Here is a 19,916-nt window from a genome sequence, read left to right as displayed (position 1 = left end):
CAAAATCATGCATGTGGCATTAACTTATCCAGTCCATGCAACATGGGAGAATGTATTCACACTGCCTTAGTCACACCAAGATCCCCTGGGTCTGTAAGACATTGTACCTAAAGCAGAAGCACCTCTTCCCCAGCTATCGTAAGATTTTCCATCTCCGTCTTAAATAATAACCAACAATGTACTTACTGCAAAACTCTGCTTCTCCTGCTTCTCGGGAGCTGCCGACCTCAATCAGCAAGTCAGCTACTCTATTCTGGGTTTGGTGCTGGCCTGGGAGGAAAACCACACTCGGAGGGGGCCGGGCAGAGACCACTTGAGCAACACTTCACTCAGGAAGCAGGCGGGCTCTGCTCTCCCCAAGTTATGATGGCCTCTCCCCCTCTCTCTCCTGCCTCTCACAATCTCTCTCTCTCTTCTCTTTCTTACACGCATACATGCACAAAGTGCAAAATCATATTTCCATCCTACTTGGTCCTCAATGCTTAATTTGTACCTCTCCAAAATGTAAGGGTTTCAAGATGTAGGCTGGCTAGCTGCTGACTGCTGAGATATCAGATTTAAAAACAAAAACAAAAACTCAGTCTGCTCTTCACAAATGGATTTACCCTGAAGCTTCAGCCGCGCCCCACCACCTTGCCATGATCCTGTGAGCACTGAGTTCTAGGTGGGAAGGGGAAGTCGGGCTACAACCAGGAAGCATATCGCAGCAGGGGCTTCTGGTGAGCCAACTAAAGGGATCTCAGAGGTAGGCATCTGAAACTCCTAGGCTCCAATAATTTGTTGCAATTTTTTTTCATTCTAAATAAATCTTTTCATACTTAATTTTGAATTCAGGGAGCTCCAAAATGATATGAGCATCCTCACAAAGCCTGGGGTCCACATTCCCTGCTACTACAGATGACCTAGAGTAAGCCCCAGTGACAATGGGATCTACTGCAACAGGGAGCAAATACACTGCCCAGAAAAAAAACACCGAAGAAATGTTGTGAAGGTAAACAAGCAACATGTGTTACATCCACAGGCACCAAGAACTCTATCAGTGGGCCTGGGCTAAGCTTAGTCATTGCCACAAGCTGCATTTTAATTGCTATTTTACTGGATAATAGGTGTGGAGGGCAGCCAGTCTGCTCTTGCATGGCAGAGAGCTCTTATATAGCAGGTGGCATGGGTTTGCAGAGCCTCTGTGACACAGAATCCCCCATGTTCACAATAATTCTAACCTCCATACTCAGACTCTGTCATTCTAATGGACAGAGTGCAGTAAGGAGCAGTTCAGAGCCAGCCTGGCTTGGCACGGCAGCCCATGCCCCCCGTGGCCAAGGCTGTCTCTCATGGCCATCCAGCTTTGCCTTGAAGGAGACAACAGGCACAATGCACTGAACCTGCTCTTACTGAGGAACACCCACTCTCCTGGGGGGCAAGGGGCATACAGGGTCCTAACTCATCTTGGTGATTCCCCATGTGGCACCATGGCACAGACACAGGAGTTGGTAGTGGTTGGGACTCTGCAAATGACAGACACCTAACTCAATTTTGCTTAAGCAAAATAGTGAGTTGGTTGGCTTTACTGATTTAGCAAAGTCTAGGATGAATTCAGGCTGGCTTTAAGCCAGCTAGACCTTGAGGTCCGATGATGTCATCAGGAATGGTTTTGAATCACCTCCTAGCTTCACTCGCCTAAGCTGGTGTCATTCAAACACGGGTGCTCTGAGAATAGGAAGGCCTTGCCCAGCAGTACTGCAGGACTAGAGGTCTTTAGCATTTGAGATTCCAGGTTAGAGAGTCTCTCCCAGAAAAGAGCCTGAGGTGATACATTGTCCAACCTATTGGCCGTGGAGAGGGACCTGGATGATTGGCAGCTCCACTAGTTATGGGAAAAGCAGTTTCCAAAAGGAGAAAAAAGGCTAGGCAGAAAAAAAGTACAAGCTAGTCACTCAATAGTGCCTCGGATTATTAAGCCTTTCATGTGATCATGTCTTACTTCCCTCATTAGACTGTAAATCTATAAATAGATACACACAAAATGTTAACAGTGCTTATCTCTCAGACTGAAGGTCATTTACTTTTTAAATTCACATTGTAGTTCTAAATTTTCTAAAATAAGTATGTATTAAACTATATAATAAAATAATACACCTAAGTAAGTTATCACATGTTAAAAAAATCCTACTTACAATAGCATCTATAAATAAACCTAGTAAGAAAGTTACAGTCGCCCCCCAAAATTCATGCTTTAATGAATGACAAAAAAGAAGACTGGATGAAAAGCATACCATGCTCTCCCAATGGATATTCATTTTCTGCAAGCAATTTTATAAATGTGTTGTAATTCCAATAAAAATTCTAATCAGATTAAAAATATGAAGAAAATTATTTATAAAATTATCCTAAAATTCATCTGGTAGAATAATTGATTATTCTCTATAGAAGCTATCAAATAACTTGATTCTTCTCTAAAGGAGAAAATTATACACACACACACACACACACACACACACACACACACAAACCACTTGTACTACCAGATAGTAAAATAGATCAGAAAAATAAAAAATTACAATGGCATGGTTCAGGAATAGAAAGAAGAGCGCTGGATCATGGCAAAGCCCAGAAATAAGAATTTAGATTATGACAAAGATGGCATGACTAATCTAGGATAAAGAATGGATTGTTTTAGCTGAGCACAGTAGCTGGTGTGAGCTTGTAGTCTCAGCTACTTGGGAGACTGAGGAGGGAGGACTGCTTGAGCCCAGGAGATCAAGGCTGTAGTGCACTCTGATTGTGCTTGCAAATAGCCACTGAACTCTAGCCTGGGCAACACAGTGAGGCCCTGTCTCAAAAAACTAAAAAAGAAAAAAGACCACACTTCAACCTGGGTGACGTAGTGAAATTTTGTCTCGAAAAATTAAAAAAGAAAAAAGAAAGAAAATATAGGAGATTATCCTGAATAAGGTAGGAGAGGCCTGTCTGAGCCTATGGGCAAAGGCAGAATACATAAAGAAAAAACAGATGTGACTTACTTGAAAATTAAAAACCTCTGAAAAAAAACCCCCACTATAAACAACTTGAAAATAATGACAAGATGAGACAAACATCTGTGCATAACCTTTGGTTCCGTTATTCCATTTGTAGGAATGTATCCTACAAAAATAATCATGAATGGACAGAGTGCAGTAAGGAGCAGTTCAGAGCCAGCCTGAATACACAGCTATCTAAGCAAGAGTGATGAGCTTATCCTTGATTATAACAACAATGGCAAGAAAAGAAATAATTTAAAGTCTAATTGGTTAGATTATGGTATATCCACATAATTAAGCCTTATGCAGCCATTAAAAGTGATAATAGATGTGGTACAGATAAAATATATAGATAAGATATAGAAAAATCCTCAACAAAATACTAGCAAACCAAACCTAAAAACATATATAAAGGATTATATACCATGACCAAATGGAATTTATCCCAGAAATTCAAAGTTGGTCAAAATCAATCAATGTAATTTGCCCTAGTAATAGAATAAAGGACAAAACCACATGATCATCTCAATAGATGCAGAAAAAGCATTAGATAAAATCCAACAGATTTTCATAATATAAACACTGAACAACTAGACATAAACGGGAACTTCCTCAACTTGATAAAGGGCAAGTTCAAAACACTCACAACTAACATCGTACTTAATGTGAAAATCTGATAGCTTTCTCCTAAGATCAGAAACTAGACAAGGGTGTCTCTGCTCTCACCACTTCTCATCAACATTACGCCAGAGGTTTTAGTCTGGGCAATTAGGCAAGAAAAAGAAAATGCATCCAGATTGGTAAGAAAGTAAAACTATCTCTAATCACAAATGACATGCTCTTATATATATAAAATCATAAGGAATTTATAACAAAAAAACCTCTTAGGGCTAATAAAGGAGTTCAGGAAGGCCACAGAATACAAGATCTTACAAAAATCAATTGTATTGCTATCTACTTGCAGTGAATAATCCAAATATACTCAGAAACCAATTCCATTTATAATAGCATCAAAAAGAATAAAATATTTATGTTTAATTATAAAATATTTATAAATGTTTAATTATAAAGTATTTATAAATATGTATGAATAAGTAAGTGGAAGATCTACACACTGAAAACTACAAAATGTCATTGAAAAAACTAAAGAAGTCAAGTAAATAGACAGACATCCCATGTTCATGTAAGACAGTCACATAGACCAATGGAATAGAATTGGCAGTCCAGAAGTGAACCCATAAATTTATGGGCAGTTGATTTTCAACTAGGATGCTAGCACAATTCAGTGGGAGACAGTCTTTTCAACAACTTATGCTGGAATAACTGGATATCCACATATAAAAGAACAAAGTTAGACTCCTACCTCATACTATATACAAAAATCACCTCAAAGTACAAGAGCTAAAACTTTACAACTCTTGGAAGAAAACATAGCTGTAAAACTTCATGACTATATTAGACAGTATTTTCTTAGAGATGACATCAAAAGCAGAAGTAAGCAAAGACAAACTAGATAAAGTGGACTTCATAAAAATTAAAAACCTTTTGCTTCAAAAGATACTATCAAGAAAATGAAAGGACATGCAGCCATAAAAAAGAACAAGATCATGTCCTTTACAGGGACATGGATGGAGCTGGAGTCCATTATCCTCAGCCTTCAGCTAATGCAGGAACAGAAAACCGAATACTGCATGTTCTCACTTATTAGTGAGAGCTAAATGATGAGAACTCATAAACACAAAGAAAGAAACAACAGACACTTGAGGGTGGAGGCTTGGAGGAGGGAGCAGAAAAGATAACTATTGGGTACTGGGCTTAATTCCTGGGTGATGAAATAATCTGTATAACAAACCCCTGTGACATGAGTTTACTTATGTGATAAACCTTCACATGTACCCCTGAACCTAAAATAAGCTAAAAAAAGAAAATGAAAAGATAACCCACAGAATGGGAGAAATCATTTGCAAATCCTATATATGATAAGGGTCTACTATCTAGAATGTGTAAAGATCTCTTAAAACTCAATAAAAAAAAAAGAAAAATAACCCAAATGAAAAGTGGTTGCAAAGGATCTGAACAGATATTTCTCCAAATAGACTATACAAGTGGCCAACAAGCACGTGAAAAGAAGCTCCACATTAGAAAAATCAATCATTAGGCATTATGCAAACCAAAGCCACTGGGAGATAGCACTCCACATCAACTGGGATGGTTCTAGCCAAAAGGACAGACATTAACAAGTGCTGGTGAGGATGTGGTGACACTGGAACCCTCATACATCGCTTATGTAAATGTGAAAAAGTACAGCCACTGTGAAAAACAGTTTGGGGAGTCCCTCAAAAAGTTACACACAGTTATCATTATGACCCAGTAACTCCAGTCCTTGTTATATATCCAAAAGAATTGAAAACAGAAGTTCAAACAAGAACTTGCAGACAAATGTTCACAATAGCACTATTCACAGTAGCCATAAAGCAGAAAAAACCCAGTGGCCATCAGCTGATGAATGAATAAATATAAAGTGTACATCCACACAGTGAAATATTATCCATCAGTAAAAAGGAATAATGTACCAAAACATGGATGAACCCTGAAAACCTTATGTTGAACAAAAGAAGCCACACAGGCTGGGCACGGTAGCTCATGCCTATAATCCCAGCACTTTGGGAGGCTGAAGCAGGCAGATCACTTTAGCCCAGAAGTTTGAAACCAGCCTGGCCAACATGGCAAAATCCTGTCTCTACCAAAAATACAAACCAGGTGTGGTGGTGTACATCTGTGGTCCCACCTACTTGGGAGGCTGAGGTGGGAGGATCGCAGAGGTTGCAGTGAGCTGAGATTACAGCACTGCACTCCAGCCTGGGTGACAGAGCAAGAACCTGTCTCAAAAAAAAAGAGAAGCCACACACAGAAGACCATCCATTGTACAATTCCACTTCTACAAAATGTCCAGAAGAGGGGAATTCACACAAACAGAAAGTACTTGAGTGGCTGCCATAGGATGAGGGAAGGGGCGATGGAAGGGTGGTAATTGCCCTGGGTTTTCGGGGCAGGGGGTAATGTTCTAGAATTTGACAGTAGTGACTATTGTATAACTTTGTGAAGATACAAACAAATCACCATATTGTTCACTTTTAAAAGTATGAATTTTATGGCAGTGAATATAAGTGAATACATGTTCTCTCTACAGAAATATGATATATACTATAAATATGTTAAAAATATTATAAATATGTAAACATATAAATGTAAATACATGTGAATTTATGGCATCTTAATATAGAAAGTGACACTACAAAATATCCAGTGATATGGAACAATGATGACAATATATTTTGGTGGAAAATACAAATTGTAAAGTGTATACAGTAGGAGCTCATATTTACATTTAGGCACATAAAAAGACTGAAAAAAAAATCTATATATTAAGAATGGTTATAATAAATTAGCCGGGCATGGTGGCGGGTGCCTGTAGTCCCAGCTACTCGGGAGGCTGAGGCAGGAGAATGGCGTGAACCCGGGAGGTGGAGCTTGCAGTGAGCCAAGATCGCGCCACTGCACTCCAGGCTGGGTGACAGAGCGAGACTCCGTCTCAAAAAAAAAAAAAAAAAAAAAAATGGTTAGGTTGGGCGTGGTAGTTCACACCTGAAATCCCAGCACTTTGGGAGGCCGAGGAGGATGGATCACCTTAGGTCAGGAGTTCAAGACCAGTCTGGTTAACATGGTGAAATCCTGTCTCTACTAAAAATACAAAAATCAGCTGGGCGTGGTGGTGTGCACCTGTAGTCCCAGCTACTTGGGAGGCCGAGGCAGGAGGATCACTTGAACCTGGGAGGTGGAGGTTTCAGTGAGATCACACCATTGTACTCCAGCCTGGGCAACAAAGCGAGATTCCATCTCCAAAAAAAAGAAGAAAGAAAGAATGGTTATCTAGGTGGTGGAATAATAGGAAATTTTAATTTTCTTTATGCTTTTTAAATTTTTCTACACTGTCTGCTATGAACATGTAACAGTTTTGTAATTTTTTAAAATCTATTTAAGGCTGGGCATAGTGGTTCACACCTGGAATCTCAGCACTTTGGGAGGGCAAGGCAGGAAGATTACTTGCGTCCAAGAGCTCAAGACCAGCCTGGGCAACATAAAAGCCCTTATCTCTACCAAAAAAAAAAAAAATTTGATTAGCCAGGTGTGGTGGTATGGCACCTGCAGACCCACCTACTTGGGAGGCTGAGATGGGAGAACTGCTTGAGCCCAGGAGGTTGAAGCTACAGTGAGCAGTGACTGTGCCACTGCACTCCAGCCTGGGCAAAACTCTATCTCAAAAAAAAAAAAAAAAAAAAAATTCTACTTAAGCATAACAACAATTACGTATCCTGAGAGTATCAGACTCTATTTGTAAATTCATGGCTTATATTGCAGAAAGTAAATTCAATTCAACCTGAGGAAGGCTTTCTTAATTGTAGAAAATAATTAAACCCTGCACAAGTCATCCTTTGCAGGGACTCTCCTCCTGGATTCTGTAAGAACAGAGTAAGATGACCAACTATAATGGCATGTTGAGGTGTTCATTTGCAGGGAGACCGGGCAGTATCAGGGTAGCCAAGCTCCAGGAGCCGGATGGATGACTCCAGACCAATGCTCTTCCGCTGAAGGAATCTCCGTGCAGGCTAAGTTCCTAAGTGGGCATCCAGCCAGCTCTCCACAGAACAAGAATTCCTAAATGCTAGCCAAAAATCAAAGCTTAAAAATGCTCTGTTTGCTCTTGGAAAACAAATTTATCAACCCTAAAAATAACTAGGAGAAAGGCAAAGATGAAAATGATTCTGAGTGAGTTTCAAACAGATGTTTGGCTAATTTTTGCAAAGGCTGTTAGAATAAGAGTCCTCAGAGAGGGGTACCCAGGAGACTCTAATGATTCTGGGTGAAAGGGCACACACCCAGGGGTAAAAAAGGTAAAAAGCTTCATGGGTTTCTGAGTTTCACCTAGCCAGCAACAGATCCAGTTTTTATTACCAGAAAATGGGTATGGAAATTGTTTATCTGATGGTATGGTGTTATGATTGATTGATTGACGGACAGATATAGATACAGATATATAGATATATACATATAGATATAGATATATAGATATACAGATATAGATAGATACAGATATAGATAACAAATTGTAACAAGGACTGTGGGCATTAGGAACCGGTTCCTGGCTCCTGACGCCTATAGTCCTTCTTATAATTTCAGGGTACTTTAGGCCTCAGAATCTCTCTCTCTCTGAACTTCTCCCGTCCTTTCACCTGCCCAAGACAGGACCCTACTCTAATTATGGGTCAGAAGTCCCTCAATCTAGAGAGTCCTACCCATACCCTAAAGGAAGGAATGCTACACAGAGGCCAAGAAAAGTCTTGAAGAGACAAGCATGCTGGGTTTAGATCATGTACTTTTTGTCCAATCACATTTCTACATGGTTGCGGTGCCTATGCAATGAAGCCTCCATAAAAACCCAAAAGGTCACAGTTCAGAGAGCATCTGGACAGCTGAACACCTGGAAGTTTCTGGAGGGTAGTGCACCCAGGGAGGACGTGGAAGCTCTATGCCCTTCCCCAGCCTTTGTCCTACGCTTCTCTTCATCTGTATCCTTTGCGATATCCTTTATAATAAACTGATCGATGGAAGTTACGTTGCCCTGAGTTTTGTGAGCTGCTCCAGCAAATTAGTTGAACCCAAAGAAGGAGTCATGGGAACCCCAACTTGAAGCCAGTTGGTCAGAAGTTCCAGAGGCCCAGACTTGAGACTGGTGTCTGGAGGAGGGGGCAGCCTTAGGACCTGAGTCTCGCCATGTGGGATCTGATGCTCTCTCCAGGTAGACAGCGTCAGAGTTGAACTGGAGAACACCTAGCTGGTGTCCACTGCTTCTGGAGAGAAACCCCCACACATATGGTCACAGAAGTCTTGTTCCGTGTTGATGACTGTTGTTGTGGTGTGAGAGCAGAGGAAAAACCCAGTTTGAGAGGGTTTTTCCAAAACAGGTGGGTTAGCAGATCATAATTAATATACAAATTGTTAAACAAAATCTGAAATTTGACACAAGCAAGTAGTTTAGAAATATATTGCTCTTCTTTGTAATATCTATAAAGTCTGACTATAACTGCTCATTTCTACTAAGAGGAACTTGACTTCCATGATAACCAAACCATCTCTTTAGATGACTTTTTAATTTTGTTCTGAAGCATGAAATTTTACCATAAGAAAGTACACAGGGAGAACTAATTACAGAGGGAAACATACCACACCCGGCAAGGAGTGGTTAGTGAAGTTGGCCTTCTCATGAGCTGTAAGACAAGGTTCATCATGCCCTCCCTGTGAAAACATAAACACAAGGGCTTTCTGTTAAGTACATGGCTAGAAACAAGAAGTTTGTGGGCTTACAAGTTACAATACGCTGGTACATTTTCAGTTTTAAAAACAATACTGTGATGCCAGGTGAATTCATATGCCAAAGGTCATGTAGCATGACCTTGAGAGGTCCCGTAGGGATGGAAGATGTCTGGCGCCGGGACAGATCCTCCTGCTGTCCTCCCACCCCAGCACTAAACATCCTCTGCTTCTAGCGTCATGTACCTGCCACCCACACTGTGCTTCCCTCCCAGGCTGTGTGAGGATACAGTACGGCTATGCATACATTTGCATTTGTTTAATTAGCCAGAAAGAGAAAAGCAGTTACCCTTTTGATTCCAAAGCAGATGTTAAACTAATTTGGGGAAAGAACAAGAGTCCCAGAGAGTCTGAAGAATGACTCATCGTCAATCCCCCACAAGTTTCATCACACTTGGTGGTGTGCCTGTTCTCTGACTCTCCTGCCATCAGGGTTCTGGATGTGCAATGCCCTTCTCTGGCCCCCAGCTGCTCCTCTTTTGGCTGTGCCAGCATCACACTCCCTCCGAGCTGGGTTAGCATGCTCACAAGAAGCTGAAGCCCCGACTCCTGCCTCTTCCTGGTTTTTTCCATGCCCTGCTGGTCTCACTTGCCTCGTTGACTAGTCTGAAACCCCAAGATCACCTCCTTCTGCCAACTCTGGCCCTGCTTATTCAGCCACCAGCCAGAGACTGCCAACTCATTTTTCTTTGTTCCTGATCTAGGTCTCCAAACAGAACTGAAAAACTGAACTGCCCTGAGGCCATTTGGCCCTCAGCACCTCTAAGTGATTGTTTTATTCATTTCCAACTGTCTTCTTATCAAACCTCTCAAAGCGTTTATTCTAAATGCCTTATTCTGTTGGTTAAGTTTAACTCAGAGAGAAGGGTTACTAGCCCGACTGTGATCTTAGGTCAAGCACTACTCTCTACTTTAGCCTTATTAACAAAGCTGATAGTCTGATTCAGTCTGCCTGATTCCTGACTCATTTCTTGATGGATTCTGAACTGCCTGTATTTGTGATGGCAGTTGGGAGTGAAGAGGTGAAGGAGAATGATGCCAACAATTGTCTTCCTGACCCTCGACAACTATCTTTGAACCTTTGTTCCCACCTTCCTCTACATGAAGGGGTCTTCTCTGAGTCCACAGAAAGCAGGATGAAGAAATGAATAAAGATAAAAAAGGCAATTAATTAAACAGAAAACATTTTTTAAATGACCTTGAAGATTAATAAAATGAAAAGCTGATGTTTTGAAAGGACTAACAAGATAGAACCTCTGGCAAATCTAATCAAGAAAGAAAAAAGGAAGGTACCCAAATTAGGAACAAGAAAGAGGACGTAATTACATATAAGGATTTGTAAACTAGGCAAAGCAGATCATTTTCTAGGAAAACATAGGTTACCAAAATTAAGAAGAAACAAACAGTCCAACAGAAAAAAGGCAAAGGATATGAAAAGGCAATTCACAAAAAGAAAAATACAAATGACTGCTAAACATAAGAAAAGATGCTTAACCCATCTAATAGCAACAAATATGAGCTAAAGCAATGAGGTATTTTTAAACCCATCTTGCAGACTAATATTTTAAAAAGACATAAGACTATTAGCAAAAATATAGAAAATAGGCTCTTTCATGGCTCTTGAGAGGCAGTTGGGATGGGAATTATAAGGAGTGACTTCATTTTTACTCTATATCTATATATTTGGCTTTTTATAAGAATTAGTTTCTTGGCCGGGCACAGTGGCTTATGCCTGTAATTCCAGCACTTTAGGAGGCTGAGGTGGGCAGATCACTTGAGGTCAGGAGTTCGAGACCAGCCTGGCCAACATGACGAAACCCTGTCCCCACTAAAAATACAAAAATTAGCCGAGATGGTAGCGTGCACCTGTAATCCCAGCTACTTGGGAGGCTGAGGCAGGAGGCTCACTTGAACCCGGGTGGCGGAGGTTGCAGTAAGCCGAGATCGCACCACTGCACTCCAGCCTGGGTGACACAGTGAGACTATGTCTCAAAAAAAAAAAAAAAAAAAAAAAATGTATTTCTTGTGTTATACCTGAAATTTTGGCCTGGCATGGTGGCTCATGCCAGTGGGGAAGCACTTTGGGAAGCTGAGGCAGGAGGATCACTTGAGCTCAGGAGCTTGAAACTAGCCTGGGCATCATAGCAAGGCCCCATCTCTACAAAAAATTTTTAAAAATTAGCCGGGCACAGTGGCACATGCCTGTAATCCCAACTACTTGGGAGGCTGAGGTGGGAGGATCACGTGAGCACAGGAGTTCAAGGCTGTGGTGAGCCATGATCACACCACTACACTTCAGCCTGGATGAAAGAGGGAGACCCTGTTTAATTTTAAAATAAAAATACCTGAAATTTTTTGGATGGAAATGTTAAGCCTTTTAATGCACAAAGGTTAATGCTACGACTATTACGGTATGTTTAGACTGGAGAACAAAATAATTTTTTTTTTTTTTTTTTTTTTTGGCGACAAAGTCTCGCTCTGTCGCCCAGGCTGGAGTGCAGTGGCATGGTCTCAGCTCACTGCAAGCTCCACCTCCTGGGTTCATGCCATTCTCCTGCCTCAGCCTCCCGAGTAGCTGGGACTACAGGTGCCCACCACCATGCCCAGCTAATTTTTTGTATTTTTTTAGTAGAGACGGGGTTTCACCGTGCTAGCCAGGATGGTCTCGATCTCCTGACCTCGTGATCCACCCGCCTCAGCCTCCCAAACTGCTGGGATTACAGGCGTGAGCCACCGCGCCCAGCCACAAAATAATTTGAAGTAAGGATATAGACAAAATAGTTTATGGATCTGAAACACAATAGGTAAGAAAAAGGAAAAATAGAAAAATAAGTAGCAAAGTATAGACTGGATATGATACAGGAGAAAATAATATATACAAAGCATTAGTTCCATGAGGGCAAAAGTGCTTTCTTGTCTTTCAGAGTGCCTAGCACACAGCAAGTCCTTAATACATATTTGTTGAATAAATGAAAGAAAAATGGGACTGAAGTCAGTAAGATACAGAAAACAATAAAAAATTTATGTGATTGGTAAGGGGAATAACTTAAAGACCTTCCAAATGTATCTGTCAAGAAATCAATTTCCTCATAGGCCTTGCTTAGCCAAGATTCCTGAGTGATGGTCAACTAGGGGATTTACTTGTTTATAGCAATCAAAGGTTCAAGGTTCCCAAAGGCTGCATCTTTAAGGATCTACCATCTTTAAGGATCTACCAGGTGCACTCTCAGACTGGCCTCTACCATGGTCCTTGTCACCAAATGGCTACAGCCTAATGCACACACAACCTGCAGATGGAGGACATGTGGAGGCCCATGGAAGTTCATCAAAAGCTACACTGGGAATTCCTATTTCAAAAGAAACAAATGGGCCGGGCGTGGTGGCTCATACCTGTAATCCCAGCACTTTGGGAGGCCGAGGTGGGTGGGTCCCTTGAGGTCAGGAGTTCCAGGCCAGTCTGGCCAACATGGTGAAACACTGTCTCTACTAAAAATACAAAAATTAGCCAGGCATGGTGGCAGGCACCTGTAATCCCAGCTACTCAGGAGGCTGAGGCAGGAGAATTGCTTGAACCTGGGAGGTGGAGGTTGCAGTGAGGCAAGATCGAGTCACTGCTCTCCAGCCTGGGTGGCAGAGTGAGACTCTGTCTCAAAAAGAAACAAAGAAACAAATGAAACAATTTTGTTCACATATATTTCACAAATTTGAAATGTTAAAGGTATTATGTCACTGATATCCTGTTTCATTCTTTATATAATCATTAAGTTTGAAACGCATACTTGCACTACTAACACTGTAGTTAATCTTAGTCCTACAAGTTACTGCTTTTACACAATATATTTTCATAGTATGTATGCACTGGTGTTTATATACCTGTTTATGTTTATATCTGTTAAAATTAGCAGTTTCCATCTGTTTCTATTTTGTAGCATCACATCAGTTCAGAAGGATTGATAGAGCAAAATGATTTGATGAAGTATAAAAGTCACATGGTGAGTGGCATAAATACAACTCTGAACAATTAGGAGGCTCACTATTGACTAGAACTAAACTGCAAGCTAGAAAGACACATGTCCTATGTGTCCAGTGATGTACCACCCAGGCAGTTAAAGAAGGGAAGTGCACACAGAAAGCACAATGGTGAATAATAAAAAATTGGAATTTATCAGACCCTGGATTCATCTGCTCCTAAAGCCAGAGTCCTTTATTGTTTTTTTGTTTGTTTTTGTGGGTTTTTTTTTTTTTTATTTTTTGTAGAGTCGGAGTCTCACTATGTTACCGGGGCTGGTCTAGAACTCCTGGCCTCAAACAAACCTCCTGCCTCAGCTTCCCAAAGCGTTGGGATTACAGACATGAGCCACTGCGCTCAGCCCAGACTCTATCGTTTATGAAGCTTCTGAAATAGTTGCACAAACCGCATGAGCTTTCCATGTCACTTTCAAAGTTTGATGGTCTCTTTAGTAAACCAACCAAGTTATTCCTCAAGGGCAAAATAACGTTTCTCAGTGCAAAACTGATGCATTTCATTACCAAAAGGAAAAGACCACAACTATAGAGGCATCATTGAAAGCTGCACTCTTCAGAGGCCAAAAAAAAAAAAAAAAAAAAAAAAAGGTACAAAACACAAACTAATGGAACATTCTTTAGAACAGCCCCAAAGTGAATGATAAACGTTTTCATCAAAGAGAAAAGAGAACAAGGTATTAGCAAATTCCTCTATCAAATAACACCGAACATCAAGGAACATCAATGGCATGCCATGTGGAAGAGGAAGTGCTAGCTCATGTACAAACCAGTAGATAATTTCAACTTGCTGCCGAACGAAACCTCTTTGCAGGGTATGAATCAGCACTTTTCATGTTTGTTTTGCTTTGTTTTGTTCTGTTTTTAGAGACAGGCCCTTGCTCTGTCACACAGGCTGGAGTGCAGTGGCACCATCAGAGCTCACTGCAACCTCAAACTCCTGGGCTCAAGGGATCCTCCTGCCTTAGCCTCCCAAGTAGCTGGGACTACAGGCCCACCATGACCAGCTAATTTTTAAAATTTTCTGTAGAGATGGGATCTCACTAGCACCTTTCATGTTTGATGTTCATATACAATGACCAAGGTACAATGTGGAAAAGGGTCTCAGGGATCTAAACTGAAGGAGGACCAGAAAGAAAAGGGGTTGCTACATAGAGTAGAAGAAGTTGCACTTCATGCCAGTATACAACACTGCTGTTTTCCTCAGAGCAGAGTTGATGATCTAAATCAGGGGTCTGCAACCCCCAGTTCATAGCCTGTTAGGAACCGGGCCACACAGCAAGAGGTGAGCAATAGGCAAGCGAGCATTACCACCTGAGCTTCACCTCCTGTCAGATCAGTGGTGTCATCAGATTCTTATAGGAACAAGAACCCTATTGTGAACTGAGCATGCAAGGGATGTAGGTTGTCTGCTCTTTATGAGAATCTAATGCCAGATGATCTGTCACTGTCTTCCATCACCCTAAGATGGGAACACCTAGTTGCAGCAAAACAACCTCAGGGCTCCCATTGATTCTACATTACGGTGAGTTGCACCATTATTTCATTCTATATTACAATGTAATAATAATGGAAATAAAGGCACAATAGGCTGGGCGTGGTGGCTCACACCTGTAATCACAGCACTTTGGGAGGCCAAGGCAGGCAGATCACAAGGTCAGGAGATCGAGACTATCCTAGCTAAAACGGTGAAACCCCGTCTCTACTAAAAATACAAAAAAAAAAATTAGCTGGGTGTGGTGGCGGGCACCTGTAGTCCCAGCTACTCAAGAGGCTGAGGCAGGAGAATGGCGTGAACCTGGGAGGCAGAGCTTGTGGTAAGCCGAGATCGTGCCACTGCACTCCAGCCTGGGCGACAGAGCAATACTCTGTCTCAAAAAAAAAAGAAATAAAGTGAACAATAAATGTAATGTGGCTGAATCACCCCAAAACCATCCCCCTACCCCAGTCCATGGAAAAATTATCCCACAAAACCAGTCCCTGGTGCCAAAAAGGTTGGGGACCACTAATCTAAATAATCTAATCTTCATTCAATGCTACAAAATGAATAAACTTTTTTAAATACACAGTCTCACTTTGTTGCCCAGGCTGGAGTACAGTGGCATGATCACAGCTCACTGTAGCCTCAATCACCCAGGCCCCAGCGATCCTCCCACCTAAACTTCCTGAGTAGCTGGGACTACAGGTACGCACCACCATGCCCAGCTAATTTTTAAATTTTTTATAGAGATGGGGGTCTCACCATGTTGCCCAGACTGATCTTGAACCCTGGTCTCAAGTGATCCTCCCTCAAACTCCTGGACTCAAGTGATCCTCCCTCCTTGGCCTCCCAAAGTGCTGGGATTACAAGCATGAGCCACTGTACCCAGCTGGATAAACATTTTAAGTCGCACTACAGTCACGGACAATCAGCCTTTTCAACACGCAGTATGGACGGTGAGTTCCACGGTCTGCTTTTCCATACTGAAATACATGGGATGCTAAGGAGAAAGGTGCTCGCAAGGATATTTAAAATGAGGAATATTTAAAATGAGGAAAAAACTATTTCTTCATGACTTTGATAAGGCTGATAAAGACCGTTTCTGTGATCTCAGGTAATTCACTCAAGTAGTATATTTCAGTAATCATTATCTGGAACAGCCTGAAACTTAGCCAAAACACCATGATTTTTTAATGCTGTTATGATATCTTGATGATATGACCAAACTGCAATGTAGGCAGCTAATCTCCACGAGTCTGACTTCCCCGAGAGTTGACAGTTTTCTTCACAAATTAAAGAAATACATTTTTTGATACATGATTGGCATATTTAAAAACTACACTGAAATGCTGCAAAATGATATAAAGAAACATTTTCCAGAATCAAATGCAATCAAAGAGTAGATTAGGAATCTACTCACCATTATCAACTAAATAGAAACACTTGGACTGGGTGTGGTGGCTCACATCTGTAATCTCAGCACTTTGGGAGGCCAAGGCAGGTGGATCGGTTGAGGCCAGGAGCGCGAGACCAGCCTGAGTAACACTGCAAGACCCTGTCTCTACCAAAAAAAAAAAAAAAAAAATTTAATTAACCAGGCATGGTGGCAGTTGCTTGTAATCCCAGCTACTCTGGAAGCTGAAGTAGAAGGACTGCTTGAGCCCAGGAGATCAAGGCTGCAGTGAGCCGTGGTCATGCTGCACTACAGCCTGAGTGACACAGAGAGACCCTGTCTCAAAAACAAAAACAAACAAAAAACTCTTAACCTTTTTTTCGTTGTTGTTGTTTGTTTTGAGATGGAGTCTCACACTTTCGCCCAGGCTGGAGTGCAGTGGCACGATCTCGGCTCACTGCAAGCTCTGCCTCCCGGGTTCACGCCATTCTCCTGCCTCAGCCTCCTGAGCAGCTGGTACTACAGGCGCCCGCCACCACGCCCAGCTAATTTAGTAGAGATGGGGTTTCACCGTGTTAGCCAGGATGGTCTCGATCTCCTGACCTCGTGATCCACCTGCCTCAGCCTCCCAAGGTGCTGGGATTACAGGCATGAGCCACCGCACCCGACCAACCTTCCTGTTTTTAAGTTTGACATGCTTGTTAACTCAGCAGCTGAAAGAATGCTGAACGTGGCCTTCAGTAAAAAAAATTTCACTATAATCTCTACATCCATATGTAATCTGAACACATATCCAGATTGATCCGTTAGAGTCAAAACACTCATCCATCATTCCTGATGACCTCTAATTCTGGTTTCGGCTTTCTATTTCAATGCAAACAGAGTAAGAAAAGAAATGGAAGGGCTTTGGAAATTTGTCCTGGGCTACAGATACTATCAAAGATCACAAACAATGTGATCTCTCCTATAAATATAAAACAAGTATAATTAATTTTTTAATTATTTTTTTCTCTTCAGAGGATTTTATTTCAAGATAAAACATAACTTCTACCCATACTATGATTCCAAAGGTTAGAAAAAGTGTTTTTCCTCATCTTATCCTTCAAAGAGGTCATAGCAATGCAAATGTCTGTAAAATGCCTCTGCATAATTGTCAGAAGCTATAGTCCAGAAACCATCGAAAATGCTTCTCCATTTTAAGCTTAGGTGAGGTCTGTTAGGAAACCTCTGTGACAACTTATTCAATTTATTGGGAGGTAAACTCCCAGACTCTCCCAGGGTCTCCTGTATTGATCTCATTTTTTGGGCTTCCTAAGTCCTTGAAGCACCGTCGAAAAAGTCCTGGATCTCTTTTCCGCACATATCATCGCGGAATTCATTCGGCTTCCAGCAAGCTGACACTCCGTGATACAAGCGGCCTCGCCCTTCTCCGGACGCCAGTCCTTGCTGCAGTTAGCTAGGACGAGGGATTTGCTGGGCTTCAGTGCAGGCTTCTGCAGGTTCCCAAGCCGCACCAGGTGGCCTCACAGGCTGGATGTCACCATTGCACACTGAGCTCCTGGCAGGCTGTACCAATTTTGTACTTATTTAATATTTATTTTTAAAATTATGGTGAATATTTTGGTATTCTGCTCTAAAATAGGCCCATAAATGCACAGCAGATAGCTCTTGGAACCCACAGCTTTCCACTGGAAGAACTAAGTATTTTTCTTTTAAAGATGCTGCTAAGTCTCTGAAAAGTCCAGATCCTCTACCTCTTTCCATCCCAAACTAAGACTTGCAATTTATGAGAGATCTAGCTAACAGAAATCCCAGACACATCACTGGTACCTCCCAGAGTGCAGTCCTCCTAAAGAGGCTCAGCCTTAAGCAGGCCCACGCACCAGGAGGGTGGGTCTGAGACCCACACAGCACTTCCCAGGGTGCATGCCCCAGAGAGGCACTGAAACAGCTGAGCACAAGCCTGCAAGCCTGGAGAACTCTCACAGTCAGAAAGGAAGGGGGCCCAGTGGGATTAACATAAAGAGAAAAGGGAACACAGAGGAATGGATGGCACCAAAAACCAGCAAAGCCTTCATGGCCAATGAAAGCATCAGTGACGGGGCCAGAACCCTCATCCCCAAAGATCTTCACTGCCTTTAGTGAAAAACAATGGCTAGAGAGTGAAGTAATGATCATGTATAGAGAGGTAAAGTCACATTTTTATATTCTGACTCTGCTAATGTGAAATTCCCTATCTGCTAGACTAAAAGTTTCAGACACCCTGTTCAAATATCCCATTAGTTGCTAGAGACTTAAAATGAACAGAACACACATTGCCAGGATGACTATTACCAAAAAATCAAAAGACAACAAGTATTGGTGAGGATGTAGAGAAACTGGAACTTTTGTGCAGTGTTTATGAGAATGTAAAATGGAGCAGCTGCTGTGGAAAAGAGTATGCAGGTTCCTCAAAGAAGTAAAACTAAGATGTGGAAACAACTAAATGCCCATCAGTGGATGAAGGGGTAGACAATAGGTGGTATATACATACCATGGAGTACTATTCAGCCTCTAAAAAAAAAAGGAAATTCTATAACATGCAACAGCATGGATGAATCTTGAGGACATTTTGCTAATGAAATAAGGCAGTCATAGAAAGACAAACACTGCACGATTCCACTTATATGAGATACCAAAAATAGACAAATTCATAGAATCAAAGAGTACAATGGAGGTTACCTGGAGCTGCAGGGAGGGAAACGCAGAGTTACTAATCAACGAACATAACGTTGCAGTTAAGCAAGATGAATAAGCTCTCAAGATCAGCTGTACAACACTGTACCTAGAGTCAACAATAATGTATTATACACTTAAAAATGTATTGAGAGTAGATCAACAAATGTAGTAGATCCACAAATGTGGTTAAGTGTTCTTACCACAGTAAAATAAAAAAAGAATATCAAGCCCAGGAGTTCAAGACTAGCCTGAGTAACATGGTGAAACCCTGTCTCTACAGAAAATACAAAAATTAGCCAGCTGTGGAGGTGTGCTCCTAGGGAGGCTGAGGTGGGAGGATTGCTTGAGCCCAGGAGGTCAAGGCTGCAGTGAGCCGTGATTACGCCACTGTACTCCAGCCCAGATGACAGAGTAAGACACCACCACCCGCCCCCGCAAAAAAAAAGAAAAAGTAAAGAATATAAAACATTTTAAAAGATCAGACATGCAAGAACACCAACAAAAAAGAGATGAACAGAGCATCAACCCTCATCTAGTGGGATTCTTGGTCTAACTGAAAAACAGACATCGGGAGACAAACAATGACAGTGATGTGATCACAGCAATTACACAGGTATCCACTGGGGACTGCAGAAGAAAGGAAGAATGCCTAACTTTCAGAAAATAGAGAAAGCATCAAAGAGTCGGTGAAAGCCTTCCAAAACTAGAGAGAACTGCACACGCCAAATCACAGAAAGAAGAAAAGCCTTGGGAGATTCTGGGACCCACCGGCCATTTCTGATGGCTGAACTCCCTGCTGCAGGAGAGACAGGAGCTGGAAAGCACGGTGGGATCAAACCTCAAACAGCTTTGCCTG

General features: G+C 41.7%; 1 protein-coding gene and 1 pseudogene across 6 annotated transcripts in view; both read right to left on the bottom strand.

Annotated features, from left to right (window-relative positions):
- The window catches only part of SPECC1 (sperm antigen with calponin homology and coiled-coil domains 1), a 295,377-nt gene that overhangs the window by 252,725 nt on the left and 22,736 nt on the right, over positions 1-19,916 (bottom strand). The window contains exon 1 of one of the 6 annotated variants that reach the window (XM_030828446.1): positions 187-716. The exons of 4 other annotated variants lie outside the window; for them this stretch is intronic. The gene's annotated coding sequence lies outside the window, so the exon portion shown is untranslated. Of the gene's footprint in view, positions 1-186; positions 717-19,916 lie in introns of those variants that run through there. One more of the 6 variants, XM_003281501.3, reaches the window with a different exon arrangement.
- On the bottom strand, positions 17,438-18,054 carry LOC100599456 (annotated as a pseudogene).

Source organism: Nomascus leucogenys, chromosome 14, assembly GCF_006542625.1.
Source record: "Nomascus leucogenys isolate Asia chromosome 14, Asia_NLE_v1, whole genome shotgun sequence".
Lineage (NCBI taxonomy): Eukaryota > Metazoa > Chordata > Mammalia > Primates > Hylobatidae > Nomascus > Nomascus leucogenys.
This window is presented reverse-complemented; position numbering and strand designations above follow the sequence as displayed.